We start from the raw sequence: 16399 nt of genomic DNA on the forward strand, positions 1-16399 counted from the left end.
AGTGATATTTATCACTAATGACATGCAAAGTGGGCGTGCCAAGATGTTAGCGACTGGAAACAGTCGCTAACATCGTTATCTCCTATTACCAACTTTTGGAGATATTCGCGCTAAGCGTGAATATCTCCAAAAGCTAACACCTGCCCCTGAGCAGTTCTTGGACATGTTATCCAATGGGAGGTGGATAACATGGCTAAGAGCATTAGCTCGGTAATGCATGAATATCGCTGACTTTTCAGCGATATTCATGCATTGCGGCCGTTTTTTATCGCATTTGCGATAAACCTTAGTAATACCAAGGTTTATCTGCGATAAAAATCGCCGCAGCTCTGCGGTAAATTTTTGTCTCTAACCAAGCAATAGCGATAATTATCGCTATTGCTTGGTAATATGCCCCTAAATAATTTAATGGGAAGATTGGTGCTGCATCCCAGTGACAAACCTTTACATGGCTGGTTTTATTTTGCTGTTCGAGGCTCCTGCTCCTGCAAGGGCCAGTCTGGAAACCAAAAGCAGCCCTAGAAAATGTTTTCAGACCAGTCCCCATACGGTGCATACCAAGTGCAATGAGTGAGCCTGACCACTACAGAGAGGGCTTTGGAATGCTCTCCCCCAAAGGTTTTTGGGAAACAATGGTGCAGTCTACAACACAGTTATCATTACAGATTGAATTTTATTAGCTTTCAAAGAATAGTAAATGAAGACCTTATTATGCACAAGGATACGACAATCTGGGAAGAAAAATAAGTTACTTACAAAAGCTGTAAGTAACCCACTGACCTATGCATATACATTTTTTTTAAATTAAATACATGGTACATGTTCTTTGCAGTAACCCTCTGTGCTACATTAGATAAGTTGAAGTTGCCACTGGACAAAACTCTCCTCTCTCCAGCAGGTACATTAATCACTGGTGTTATCTTGACACTTTTATTGTTGCTCCAAAACTGATAATTCTGCAAAAAACTTTGACGTGCTTTTAAAACTGCTGCCTGCGGACCCCCTGGGAATGGGTCAAGGACCCCTGGGGGTCCGCGGACCACAGTTTGGGAAACACTGGTCTAACCACTAGCATTTTCATGTATCGTTCCTAAACTGAAAGGCCAGAGACCTTCATCCATTTATTAACATATAATGAGCCTTATTTATGTTAAAAGTAACGCACCGGCGGCGCAAGGCCTTCATAAATCTGCCCCAATATACTTCCTCATAAGAGTGTATAATTAATTGTGCTAAACCATATTCATTTTTCATCAACTATACCGTTTGTATTTTATGTACTAGTGGCTATACCGATTACTTTGTTTTTTGCAATGTCTGCACTCGTATTAGATAAGAAACTTGCCTTGAAAACAGTGCATTTCTGAATAAACATTTCAAATATACACGTTCTCTCTTTTAATCCATAATCTCAACTAAAATGATTGTATATTGAAACAGTATTCATGTGTTCCACGTAACTTCAGCTGTACTAACTTAATATTTTCTTTTGTCGACCTGATTTACTCATACTAGATCCCACAGGCCTATAACAGCCCGTGAACCCTTTCTTTTACGGTACATGACAAAACAAACAATTACAGACTTACCTTTACCAATGCTTTGTACGATGTACAACAGTGACAGTCGCAAAATAGATATTCGTTTGACGGAAATCTCAATTATGCTGCTATCACTGCAACCAAAATTCAATGGCACAGATATCCAGTCAATACAGACTCATATATGTCTCTTCAGCCAATCATATTTCCTCCCGCAAAATTTTGTATTCAAATATACATTTCAGTTCGTTGTCCCTCACAATATTTTCAATGTCACATAAAAGTCACCCATCACCCACTGCCATCTCTGGCTGTTTCCATGGTAACACCTCATTCTGCACTTGGCTGAAGGCACAGGTCAAAAGTTCATATCTCAACGTTCTACAGCAAACTAACAACACTGTTTTCCCTCCAGAAACACCTACCTATCCACAGCTCTGTTACATGTCATTTTTTTCACACCCAATACTACTTTTTCTTTTACATAACATTAACATGCAACGTAGTCTTCAATCTTCACGAATTAGAATCAACCAATCATCTTTTGTTTTTCAACCACACCAAGCCTCATCCATTTTTTTATCCTGACTTTCAGCTTCTAACTGCCATTCCATTTCCAGAACCCATCGGAGTACGAGTGCATCTGCCTTGAAAATGAAGGTTTGGCTTTTAGGACACAGCTATATTCACTGGAGTGGAAAATATGCAGCAAGCAGACGAATTTCCAACCTTGATTTACCAAATGTGCAGATAACGTGGTTTGGGCAAAGAGGATTAAGATGTCACCAATAATACCATTGGTGAAAACTTTTATGCATCTCCCAGAACCAGACCTTATAATTGTGCACTGTGGTGGGAACGATCTAGGCACATTGACTGGGGTAGGCTTGGAAATGCTTCTAAAAGACACCTTTCGACAATTGATGACACTTTTTCCTCGAACTGCCTTGGTATATTCCAATATAAGCCAAAGACAGAAATGGAATTGGTCCAATCAACATTGTGCACAAATTGAGAAAGCAAGGAGACATGTTTTTAAATCTGTTTCTGCTTTCCTCAGAGATTATAGCATGGGTTCTATTTACCACAACAACTTGCGTTACCACATGCAAGACATCTATAGGACAGATGGTGTTCATTTCACGGATGAGGGAAACAAAATCTTCCTCTGCAACATCAGACTCTGCATCGGTACTTACTTATAAATGCAGAAACAACTCAATAAACACAAGGGCTCTTTTCAGAGCCACCTTATATCAAAGCACTCAAACTTCTGATTTACCTCCATTTTCACACTCTTGTAAGTAGGTGTGCGCGCCCGAGTGCGCGCACCCCGCAACTTTTCTAAAAAAAAATATATATATTTTCGCCTTTAAGGGCCTTACTGCACACCCTGAGAGAACCTACGCAGCAAAACAATCTCTACCTTCTCCCCTTTCCATGTTCCAACGCTTTGAAATGACAATATATTTACTCGCAGTGACAAAATGTCGGTCAACACTTCCTGATTTCCTTCGAATCGAACGTTAACAAACGTCACGCAGCAAAAAAAACATCCGCTCGCGCGCAGCCGCTTGAGTGCGCGCACCCGTCTGCGCTTATAGATATATAATTGACTTTAACTTGAATTTTCTCAGCAACTACTGAACGGATTTACACCATTCCAAAAAAAGTGTAATCTGTGAACCGGACTCTACAGTTTTGCCAAATTTCTTATAAATCCATTCAGCCGTTCGACCTGTAGCCGTGTCTAAACGTCCTATGGAAAATAACATGGAGAAAACACGTTTTGGGACCCCCCTTTTATCTCATCCCCCACTTCACCAATCCCCCCTAAATTTTCAGGGAAGGAGCGCAGCGGACCGAGCCATCTTCTTTGAGAAAATTCGCAAAGATTCATCCACCAGGGCCAAAGTTAATCCAAATAGAATGTTGACGATTTCCTATGGAAACTAGGTCCTAACTATAACTACCTACTGGCGACCGCCAGTAGGTAATATATATATATATATATATATATATATATATATATATATATATATATATATATATATATATATATATATATATATGGTCTGTTTTTTGCCAGTAGAGACAGTGAGATAGTATGAGCACAAACACACATAGTGGAGGCAGAGACAGACATGGTAGATAACATGTTACATCCTGGTCATGTGCCTAAGATCACACTGTGAGTCAATCTTGATTTTAAATGAATCTGGGTGAATAATTTGCTTAGTTGATGTGTTTAAAAATATGGGAATACATGTATTCTTGCAGCCAGTTAGGCTTTAGGATATGTACTAGTAGAGAATTTTAGGCAGCATGTCTGTTAGGCCTCTTAGTTCACAAATAGGCTCTAAGCTGTGCAATACAGATCCAGGGTGTGCTGTTGAAATGAAAAAGGAATGTTATATCTTGCTTATATATATATATGGTCTGTTTTTTGCCAGTAGAGACAGTGAGATAGTATGAGCACAAACACACATAGTGGAGGCAGAGACAGACATGGTCGATTACTTGTAACAATCTGGTCATGTGCCTAAGATCACACTGTGAGTCTAGCTCGGTTTTAAATGAATCTAGGTGAATATTTTGCTTAGTTGATGTGTTTACCAATATGGGAATACATGTATTCTTGAAGTCAGTTAGGCGTTAGAATATGTACCAGTAGAGAATCTTAGGCAGCATGTCTGTTAGGCCTCTTAGTTCACAAATAGGCTCAAAGCTGTGCAATAAAGATCCAGGGTGTGCTGTTGAAATGAAAAAGGAATGTTATGTCTTCCTTATATATATATATATATTACCTACTGGCGGTCGTCAGTAGGTATATATAGTTAGGATTTTTTCTCTATGGGATTTTTGAAAATTCTATGTCTAATAACTTTGGCGTTTGTGGACGGAATTGGCTGAAATTTTCAGGAAAATGGCACATTATGTTTCTGAGCAGCCCTTGAAAATCTGGGGGGGTTTCGTCAAGGGGGGTCCCAAAACGTGTTTTTAACATTGAGTTTCCCATAGGGCGGTTGGCCTCACTTTTAGCCCGAACGGCTGAATGGATTTGCACGAAACTTGGCAAAATTGTAGGGACTGGTAGCCCGATGTGCCTTTGCTAGGTCTCAATATATGTGCTTCAGTGGATTTTGAGAAATTAACGTTAAAAAAAAGATATATATCTGTAACAGCGGACCGGGCAGCGCTCCGGTTCGCGGACTTTTCGCGGTACGGAGCTTTGTGAAGCGAAGCTGATTGGTTCTCCGGCGTCTGTGAACATTCCAAACAGTCCGTAGCGGCCGCCATCTTGTCTCTCGGTAGGATCGAGAGACAAGAGGAGGCCAAAGCGAAGGGGCAAATGACCATAAGGGGGCATAGTAGATCCTCGCTGACCCCCTAGGTTTGATGTGGAGGTTTTAAAAGGGCCCCGCGGGGCAAAAAAAAAAATAATAATAATAATCGAACGGCTGAATGGATTTGCACGAAACTTGGCAAAATATTAGGGACTGGTAGCCCGATGTGCCTTTGCTAGGTCTCAATATATGTGCTCCAGTGGTTTTGAGAAATTAATGTTCAGAAAAAGATATATATCTGTAACAGCGCTCTGCTTCGCGTACTTTTCGCGTTACGGAGCTTTGGGAAGCTGATTGGTTCTCCGGCGTCTGTAAACATTCCAAACAGTCCGTAGTGGCCGCCATCTTGTCTCTCGGTAGGATCGAGAGACAAGAGGAGGCCAAAGCGAAGGGGCAAATGACCATAAGGGGGCATAGTAGATCCTTCCTGACCTCTTAGGTTTGATGTACCATTTTGCCAAGTTTGGTGTAATTCCGTTCAGCCATTCAGGCTGTAGACTTGTGTAAATGTCCTATGGAAAATTGCATGGGGAAAACACATTTGAAAGTGTTGAAATTTAGAACCAATTAAAATGTTACTTTGGTTTTGTATTTGTGTGTGATGAAAGTTAATTGGTTATGTATATATCTCAAATGAGAGGAAACCACAGCCATTTTGTGATACTACTGTCTGAGGTACATTTGTGAGGAATTTTTGGTGGTGAATTTCTGGTGTTTGATTTACACAGTACTAACACTTCTCCTACTTTTAAAAAGGTGAGTTGTTAATTTGTAAGGGGAACTATGTTGTACACTTGAAGATAATTTGAAAAATGTTTTCTGTTATTTATTTGCAGTCCTTCTGTTATACTAAATACTTGATAAAGTTAGTTTTATATTATGTATTACTAAAAACGATAAATGAAAGTGATTATTTTTTTCTGCAATTTACAGCAAGCAACTTCAAAATAAAATGGCTCACAATGAAGAGACCGTGGCAATTTCTTTTGAATTGTCCACTTCATTGATTGAAATTGAGAGCACCAATAATGAAATATTGTCACAAGGAGGAGATGACTTGAATGATTCCACTACATTGATTGAAATTGACAGCACCAATAATGAAATATTGTCACAAGGAGGAGATGACTTGAATGATTTTTTTGATCAATCCGTTGATGGCGAATTTATCGAATGTTTGGAGACCATAGAGTTACAAGAATCATCATTGCAGACTTTTAATGAGGAGATTCCAGATGAGATGATTGAAGAGGAAATTTCTGATGAGGACATGTTAGTAGTTCTTTCAAATTTAGAAAATTCAGAAGAATAAATTTATATTTAGAAATCAAAAATTGTTTGAGACATTATTCATTTTTATTTTTAATACATGAGGTTGTAGCGAAGTGATTGTAGTATAAAATGAGACTTATAGTATAGAGTGCAACATTTTTATGTTACATGGTAAGTTTACTCATATTTACTTCCCTTCTCCCACTATATTATCTCCAATGTGTATTTGACATCTCTTCTTCATCTCCGGCCTCCTTTCTCTCACTGTCTGTCTCTGATGCATCTTATCGCTGCTATTTTGTGTAATTACAGAAGAGAGTAAAATAAAATAGTTCGGAACGTGAAAAGGGGGCAAAGTAGAGTACCCCTCACCCCCTAGGCCTTCTCAGGCGGTCCCAAAAGGATCAGTTTCTGCTTTCCTGAGAGATTATGGTATGAGTTCCATATACCACAATAATTTGCATTACAACATGCAAGATATATATCTCCTATTACCAACTTTTGGAGATATTCGCGCTAAGCGCGAATATCTCCAAAAACTAACACCTGCCCTGAGCAGTTCTTAGCCATGTTATCCAATGGGAGGTGGATAACATGGCTAAGAGCATTAGCTCGGTAATGCATGAATATCGCTGAGTTTTCAGCGATATTAATGCATTGCGGTCGTTTTTTATCGCATTTGCGATAAACCTTGATAATAGCAAGGTTTATCTTCGATAATTTCTGACGATGCTTAGCGGTAAAAAATTTGTTGCTAAGCATCGTTAGCGATAAATATCGCTTAACTTTGGTAATATGCACCAACGTCTGTTAACGTTCGATTCGAAGGAAATGAGGAAGTGTTGAAAAACATTGTTTGCGCCATCTTGCCTTTTTTGAAATGCCACACTTTTGTCGTGCACGGCAGCCATTTTAGATGCCTTGACCAGACCCACTCTCTGCACGCTGTCGATTCGTAGCATGGCTCCCCACCCTCGCAAGCATCTTCCCCAGGCACTGGTCACCCCCGCTCTCTGTGTTATGCATGGGCAATAAACCTCTCCCCATCTGCGCTGCTCTTCCCTGAGAATCACACTCTGTGCCCGCCCGACACCTCCCTTTCGCCCTATTCACTACCGCACCCTCTGACACTCCTCTTCCTCTGTGTCCGATTGTCCAGGCTATCAGCTAGCCCTGCAGATGTAGTTTATGGCCCCAGCTGTAAAGAATAACCCCTCTTCAAAGGAGTTATAGTAGATCAAGGCCCACACCCGATGAGATCCGTCACACCACACGTGTTCCTACTATCTGAAAACCATCCTGTATTGTGATTGGTGAGGGGACCGAGCCTGAAGCGGAAGATTCCAGGGATGACTCTTTGTACATCAAAGTTTTTACATTTATGTGTCACATTAAAAATATATAGCACTCCAACAAAGTAGTAAGATTATAAAACTTTAATAACTTATAAATATATACAACAAAACAAAAACAGTAAAAACATTTAAACAACGAAGAGACCGTGGCAATTTCTTTTGAATTATCCAATACATTTATTGAAATTGACAGCACCAATCATGAAATATTCTCACAAGGAGGAGATGACTTGAATGATTTTTTTGATCAATCTCTTGATGGCGAATTTATCGAATGTTTGGAGACCATAGAGTTACAGGAATCATCATTGCAGACTTTTCATGAGGAAATTCCTGATGAGGACATGTTACTAGTTCTTTCAAATTATGAAAATTCAGAAGATGTTGCCTGGGGGTGGGTCGTCAGTAGCAGTCTGTTGTGCGAATAGTTCCAAGGCAGCAGAACGCGCTGAAATCTAGATGGCACGAAGGTGATGTCTAGTAAGTTGCCGCCCAGCAATAACGGCGTGGGGCGCCGCGGGGGTGAGTGAGTCCAGTAGGCACCACAGCTATTCTTACCGGCATTGCAGAATTACTGCTGGGGACAATGCCTGTGCTGTAGCAGGGTCACAGCAGAAACAAAAAGGATTCTGTTGAAGATGTTGTTGGTTTTCAATTTGAAAACAGTTCTGGTGTCAACTGCTATGCTAATGTAGTGGTTAATGTTTTGTTTTCTCTAGAAAATGTAAAAGAGGGGGAGGCAGTCCAAAGTTCTGGTAAAAGGGCAAAGGAAAGGATCGGTGGTTTGAACTATCAGTCAAAAAGGGGAGGGGGTGCAACAATTTTTCCTACCGTGTCACAGTGTGCTTTCACCGGAACTGAGGTTTGCAGGATTCTAGTAATTCAAAGTGAGGCTGGCGCCAGCATGGGAGCGCCGACGTCCCGCGGATACAGTTTCGTCACTCCACGGGCGATCATGGCAGTCATTCCCCATCGGGGGTGTCTGCGGGGGTCGGAGACTCCCGCGGCTCCTCTAGAATCTTCAAGGTCGTGGAGGAGTACGGTGGTGGAGTCAACCAGTGACCGGGCCATTTCCTTATGCTGGGCCCGCTCTTGCCAGGTCGATCGCCATTTTGAGAGTTCGGTAGCTACTGGCGATCGCGGGGTCAAATGAGCGGACGGGCTCCACCCTGCCGGGCGAGACGTTGCAGCATCGCCACAGTGGAAGAACCCTTTTCCGGGCGCCTGGAGCGCTGAGGGTGCAGGTGGGAAGCCTCCACTGGGGAGGCGGGAGAGGCCTGTTCGCATCGTCTCTCCCTCCCAGTGCACCCCACGGCGTCTCGCTTGAGATTTGTTATGGCCGGACCAGGCGAAGAGGACGAGGGGGGGGGGGGTCGGAGGCATGTGCAAGACATCCCCCCCCAGTGTTGTCAAAGCCATTATTCAAGAAAGAAGAAGTGTCCCATCCGTCTTCGGGCCGGGCTTCCGGTGGATGTCGGCCGGACGCCCCTTGCTCTGGCCCCATGAACGGGTTCCTTGGTTTATCGTCTGCAGCCGGATCCCATCGGCCCCGGCCGTTGGTGGCCGGACCGGTAGAGAATGTGGCGAGACTACCTGAAACTGTCAAGGGCCACCGCGGCCGGACTGGGAGAGAGAGGGGAGGGTCGAGGACACGGACATTCCCCCCCCTGCAACTCTCCAGCGTTGTCAATCCCCCTGGCCGGGTACCGCTAGCCTCGGCCTCAGCCTCTCCTCCGGCTACACCCTACGTGATGATCTCCGAGGCGTGGCAGCAGGACCCGCCTTATATGTGCTGCTTCCGGCTGGGCGTAGCCGAAAACCTGTTGCCCTTTGGAAGTTTCTAGAATGGGGCGGATGTCTGCTGACTTCTATCTTTCCCAGTTTGACGTTATTTGGCCGTGGCAGGCGGTGGGACAGACACGTTTTGGGGCAGTGAGGGGCGATGTTTTCAGGTTTCTTATTACGGGCTTACTTCTAACGTTTCTTGTTTCTAGGACAATAGTAGGTTTTATCATTACGTATTGTTATCGTTTCTTTGTTTGTTATTTAATAAAAAGTTCATCAGTGGCCTACTGATTTTCGTTTTCCTATTCTTTTCTTTCCAGGTTGTTTCATGCTAAAGTTTCTGTTAACAGGATACAGTGATCACTTCGTTATTATTGCATATGTCCTTTTCACTAGGGGTGCTCTCTTGTTGGGCCAGATGACCTATCTCTAGTAAATGGTCCGGGTGAAACAGGTGCATCAATCAGTGGGGAGTAGATAGGCATGACAGATTACAACGGGGGAGAAAGGTCCGCATTACCTACTCTCTCACTACTTGCAAAGATTTTCCTACGTTTATTTGCAAACAGGGAATACCTCCAAAAAGAACTAATTCCCAAACAGTCAATGTTCGGACAATCAATCAATCAATGAGGAATGAAATAGGTACGACGTGTTAAAGGCTTGCGTTACCTACCCTTCACTATCTGCAAAGGGAGAGAGAATATTCCTATTCTTCCTCGTTTGCAGGCAGAGAAGATCCTTAAGAGAACCAACTTCGAACAATTCAATGCTCGATTCAAACAATCAACAAGGGGTACTGTGAACACAAATGAATGCCGCTTATGTACATACACATTGCTATTTTCAACAGGTTGTTCCTAATGTTTCTATTTTAGCGAGGTCAAAAAGAGATCCCATTAGTGGCCTACTGATTTTGCTCGATTCCTTTTGTTTTTTTACACGATTTTTCGCTATCTGCAAAGACAAAACAGAGTATTGCGACTCTGTGCTTGTTTGTAAATAGAGAATGAACCAATGAGAACAATCAATCAAATGGAGAGAGAAGCAGGCACGACGGATTACAACGGGGGCAAAGACCTGCGTTAACTACCCTTCACTATCTGCAAAGAGAGAGTGCTCCTAATAGAAATGAGGGGTGGGGGGCAGCATTCAAAGCAGATCAGTGTGCATAAACACGAAAATGTTTTTACTTACCACGTACTTGACATTCGACAGCTTATGATATTTGCTATTAAAAAACCATTGAAATTCACTGAAAAAACCATAGGTTATAGACGATATATAGTTAGGAATTAGCATTTACAAAACCTTGAAAATTCACTGAAAAAACCATAGGTTATAGACCATATATAGTTAGGAATTAGCATTTACAAAACCTTGAAAATTCACTGAAAAAACCATAGGTTAGAGACCATATATAGTTAGCTGGACATTTTATTGACATAAAACCAATGAAATTCCATATATAGTTAGTTGCACTAACTATATATCGCGCACCCGCAATCCACTGCTGATGATGTCACATATTAAATCATTCATGACATGGTCAGTGACATCACTGATGACATCACTGATGACATCTCAAATGACATCACTGATGACATCTCATTTGACATCAATGACCACATCACTGATGATATCATTCATGTGACAATACAATGCATCTCCTCACATTTTAATATAACCTCTGTTTCACCCAGTGTTAAATACAGAGTATAATTTTTGAAAACATTGACACACCAATACTAGTTACTACATACGCACTCACTGATTGCTACGTCTACACACACCTTCACTCATTCACCCATACAATCATTCATACATACAATCACTCATCTTTACAACACTATCATATGCACTCATACACCTATACAGACACTCACAGTTTGCCACTCATCCATGGAGTTACTCACACACCTAGTCAGTCCTGTAAAGAATCAATGACACTTCCATTTTCTTGTCTATACAGTTAAACATAGAGCACCTTACATTTTCAAACATATACTAACACATACTTACCTTCTTATACAATCATTGATACAAGTACACATTGATCTGCACAGAGTCACACACCTTCCAGCTAGCCACACACACACTCAGTCTCCCATACAAATACTTGGGCAATCAATCAATAAGCCATATAGTTACTCATATAGCTACTGATCAACACATGCAGCAGTTTACAGAACAACAGACATAATGATGCACAAATTAAGACAGTTTAGTCACTAACCCATGCACTCAGTGAGACACATTTAATCACTCACTCATACAGTCAGTCATGCACCTACTAAATCCTTCGTCCAGACACTTACACATCCACTCATTCTTCAATATGTAAGACATATTTAAACTTTACAGAAACAAAAAATCACTGGATGTTGTTATCAGTGATGTCATTTGAGATGTCATCAGTGATGTCATCAGTGATGTCACTGACCATGTCATGAATGATGTAATATGTGACATCATCAGCAGTGGATTGCGGGTGCGCGATATATAGTTAGTGCAACTAACTATATATGGAATTTCATTGGTTTTATGTCAATAAAATGTCCAGCTAACTATATATGGTCTCTAACCTATGGTTTTTTCAGTGAATATATATATATATATATATATATATATATATATATATATATATATATATATATATTACCTACTGGCGGTCGCCAGTAGGTATATATAGTTAGGATTTTTTCTCTATGGGATTTTTGAAAATTCTATGTCTAATAACTTTGGCGTTTGTGGACGGAATTGGCTGAAATTTTCAGGAAAATGGAACATTTTGTTTCTGAGCAGCCCCTGAAAATTTGGGAGGGTTCGTCAAGGGAGGGCCGAGAAAAAAGGGGGGTCCCAAAACGTGTTTTTAACATTGAGTTTCCCATAGGGCGGTTGGCCTCACTTTTAGCTCGAACGGCTGAATGGATTTGCACGAAACTTGGCAAAATTGTAGGGACTGGTAGCCCGATGTGCCTTTTGTAGGTCTCAATATATGTGCTTCAGTGGATTTTGAGAAATTAACGTTCAAAAAAAGATATATATCTGTAACAGCGGACCGGGCAGCGCTCCGCTACGCGTACTTTTCGCGCAACGGAGCTTTGTGAAGCGAAGCTGATTGGTTCTCCGGCGTCTGTCAACATTCCAAACAGTCCGTAGCGGCCGCCATCTTGTCTCTCGGTAGGATCGAGAGACAAGAGGAGGCCAAAGCGAAGGGGCAAATGACCATAAGGGGGCATAGTAGATCCTCGCTGACCCTCTAGGCTTGATGTGGAGGTTTTAAAAGGGTCCCGCGGGGCAAAAAAAAATAATAATAATAATAATCGAACGGCTGAATGGATTTGCACGAAACTTGGCAAAATTGTAGGGACTGGTAGCCCGATGTGCCTTTTGTAGGTCTCAATATATGTGCTTCAGTGGATTTTGAGAAATTAACGTTCAAAAAAAGATATATATCTGTAACAGCGGACCGGGCAGCGCTCCGCTACGCGTACTTTTCGCGCAACGGAGCTTTGTGAAGCAAAGCTGATTGGTTCTCCGGCGTCTGTCAACATTCCAAACAGTCCGTAGCGGCCGCCATCTTGTCTCTCGGTAGGATCGAGAGACAAGAGGAGGCCAAAGCGAAGGGGCAAATGACCATAAGGGGGCATAGTAGATCCTCCTTGACCTCTTAGGTTTGATGTGGAGGTTTTAAAAGGGCCCCGCAGGGCAAAAAAAAAATAATAATAATAATCGAACGGCTGAATGGATTTGCACGAAACTTGGCAAAATTTTAGGGACTGGTAGCTCGATGTGCCTTTGCTAGGTCTCAATATATGTGCTTCAGTGGATTTTGAGAAATTAACGTTCAAAAACAAGATATATATCTGTAACAGCGCTCCGCTTCGCGGAGATAAAATTATATCTGTATTACCTAGCTGTTGCTAACACCAGTTAGCGACGGCTAGTAGGAGATAGCGACCATCTTGGGCCCCACTTTGCATGTGAGTGATATTTATCACTAATGACATGCAAAGTGGGCGTGCCAAGATGTTAGCGACTGGAAACAGTCGCTAACATCGCTATCTCCTATTATCAACTTTTGGAAATATTCGAGATAAGCGCGAATATCTCCAAAAAGTAGCACCTGCCCTGAGCAGTTCTTAGCCATGTTATCCAATGGGAGGTGGATAACATGGCTAAGAGCATTAGCTCGGTAATGCATGAATATCGCTGAGTTTTCAGCGATATTAATGCATTGCGGTCGTTTATTATCGTATTTGCAATAAACCTTGATAATAGCAAGGTTTATCTGCGATAATTTCTGACGATGCTTAGCGGTAAAAAAATCGTTGCTAAGCATCGTTAGGGATAAATATCGCTTAACTTTGGTAATATGCCCCAACGTCTGTTAACGTTCGATTCGAAGGAAATCAGGAAGTGTTGAAAAACATTGTCTGCGCCATCTTGTCTTTTTTCAAATGCCACACTTTTGTTGTGCACGGCAGCCATTTTAGATGCCTTGACCAGACCCACTCTCTGCACGCTGTCGATCCTTAGCATGGCTCCCCACCCTCGCAAGCATCTCCCCCAGGCAGTGGTCACCCCCGCTTTCTGTCTTATGCATGGGTAATAAACCTCCCCCCATCTGCGCTGCTCTTCCCTGAGAATCACACCCTGTGCCCGCCCGACACCTCCCTTTCGCCCTATTCACTACCGCACCCTCTGACACTCTTCTTCCTCTGTGTCCGATTGTCCAGGCCGGTCCTAGGCTATCAGCTAGCCCTGCAGATGTAGTTTATGGCCCCAGCTGTAAAGAATCACCCCTCTTCAAAGGAGTTATAGTAGATCAAGGCCCACACTCGATGAGATTCGTCACAGCAGAAGCGTTCCTATTATCTGAAAACCATCCTGTATTGTGATTGGGGAGGGGACCGAGCCTGAAGCGGAAGATTCCAGGGATGACTCTTTGTACATCAAAGTTTTTACAATTATGTGTCACATTAAAAATATATAGCACTCCGACAAAGTAGTAAGATTATAAAACTTTAATAATTTATAAATATATACAAGAAAACAAAAATAGTAATAACATATAAACATTTTTAGGGAAAAACAACGAAGTAGCGGTCGGCTGTGCGAATAGTCCCAACGCAGCACAACGTCCAGATTTCCGGCGTGGGGCGTCGCGGGGGTGGGTCATCAGTAGCAAACTGTTGTGCGAATAGTTCCAAGGCAGCAGAACGCGCTGAAATCTAGATGACACGAAAGTGATGTCTAGTAAGTTGCCACCCAGCAAATAACGGCGTGGTGCGTCGCGGGGGGTGGGTCATCAGTAGCAAACTGTTGTGCGAATAGTTCCAAGGCTGCAGAACGATGGCACCAAGGTGATGTCCAGTAAGTTGCCGCACTGGTTTTGGTATCCTACAATGCTGCTCCGAATAACGGCGTGGGGCGCCCCGGGGGAGGCGGCGTGAACGGGCCTCTCCAGGTGGAGTGTCATCTGTTGTAGTGGGGCGCCCCTTTACCGTTTCAGTTGCCATTCCGTCAATTTTTGGTCCACTGTGTCAAAAGCCGCAATTCAGCTGAGTTGCGCCCACTCTTGCGGTGCAGCGATAGGCGGCTGTCACAGGACTCTCAAAATGGCGGCAGGCTCTTTCCTTTTTGGGCCTGGTCCACTGAAATGGCCCTGGGACACCTTGGAAATCGGACGCTTGTCTGCTAGGTCTTGGACCCCATTCTCGAAAGCGTCCCCTCCGCCTTGAGGATTTATCAAAAGTTTTGGGGGCCCCCAACTCCTGTAGGCTTCTGGTGGGGAGCGGTTGCCATGATTGCTCGCGGAATGACCACGACGGAGCTACGAGATGGTGGTGCTCTCATGCTGACGCCAGCTTCAGTCTGAAACATCCAGAAACAAGGTGGGGCTTTCATCGTTTGGGAAAAAAAAAAGTTTTCATCCAATGAAAAGTGTTGTTTTTAGGTCATATGATCAAGCCTTCCATCATTAGGAAACCAAAAGTAAAATGAACCAATGAAAAGTTTTATAAACAAGTCACATGACCTGTTATGCGGCATAGGGTATAAAATGCGGAGAAAATACGTTGGCACGTGAGGCGGCGTCAGTAGCGGACCGATGTGCGAATAGGCCGAAGGCAACACAACGCGCCAAGATCCGGATGGCACCGAGGTGGTGTCCAGCAAGTTGCAGCACTGGTGTGGCCATTCTATAATGCTGAAAGTCGGCGTGGGGCGCCCCGTTGGCCTGTGAGTTTGCGTCAGTAGCGGACCGATGTGCGAATAGGCCGAAGGCAGCACAACGCGCCAAGATCCGGATGGCACCGAGGTGGTGTCTAGTAAGTTGCCGCACTGGTGTGGCCATCCTACAATGTTGAAAGTCGGCGTGGGGCGCCCCGTTGGCCTGTGAGATGGCGGCAGTAGCGGACCGATGTGCGAATGGGGCCAAAGGCAGCGCAACAATATTTTCGGAATAGAAGACACCACAAGGCGCTGAGATGCCAAGATCCGGATGGCACCGAGGTGGTGTCTAGCAAGTTGTGGCACTGGTGTGCCCATCCTACAATGGTAAAAGTCGGCGTGGGGCGCCCTGTTGGCCTGTGAGATGGTGTCAGTAGCGGACTGATGTGCGAATGGGGCCAAAGGCAGCGCAACAATATTTTCTGAAGAGAATACACCACAAGGCGCTGAGATGCCAAGATCCGGATGGCACCGAGGTGATGTCTAAGTTGCGGACCGATGTGCGAATGTGGTCAAAGGCAGCGCAACAATATTTTCTGTATGGAAGATACCACTAGGCGTTGAGATGCCAAGATCCGGATGGTACCGAGGTGATGTCTAGCAAGTTGCTGTACTGGTGTGGTCATCCTACAATGCTGAAACTTGGCGTGGGGCGCCCTATTAGCCTGTGAGATGGCGTCAGTAGCGGACCGATGTGTGAATGGGGCAAAGGTAGCGCAAGAATATTTTCTGAATAGAAGACACCACAAGGCGCTGAGATGCCAAGATCCGGATGGCACCGAGGTGGTGTCTAGTAAGGTGCACTGGTGTGGTCATCCTACAATGCTGAAACTCGGCGTGGGGCGCCCGATTAGTCTGTGAG

Source organism: Lissotriton helveticus, chromosome 2_1 (assembly GCF_964261635.1).
Source record: "Lissotriton helveticus chromosome 2_1, aLisHel1.1, whole genome shotgun sequence".
In the NCBI taxonomy this organism is placed as follows: domain Eukaryota; kingdom Metazoa; phylum Chordata; class Amphibia; order Caudata; family Salamandridae; genus Lissotriton; species Lissotriton helveticus.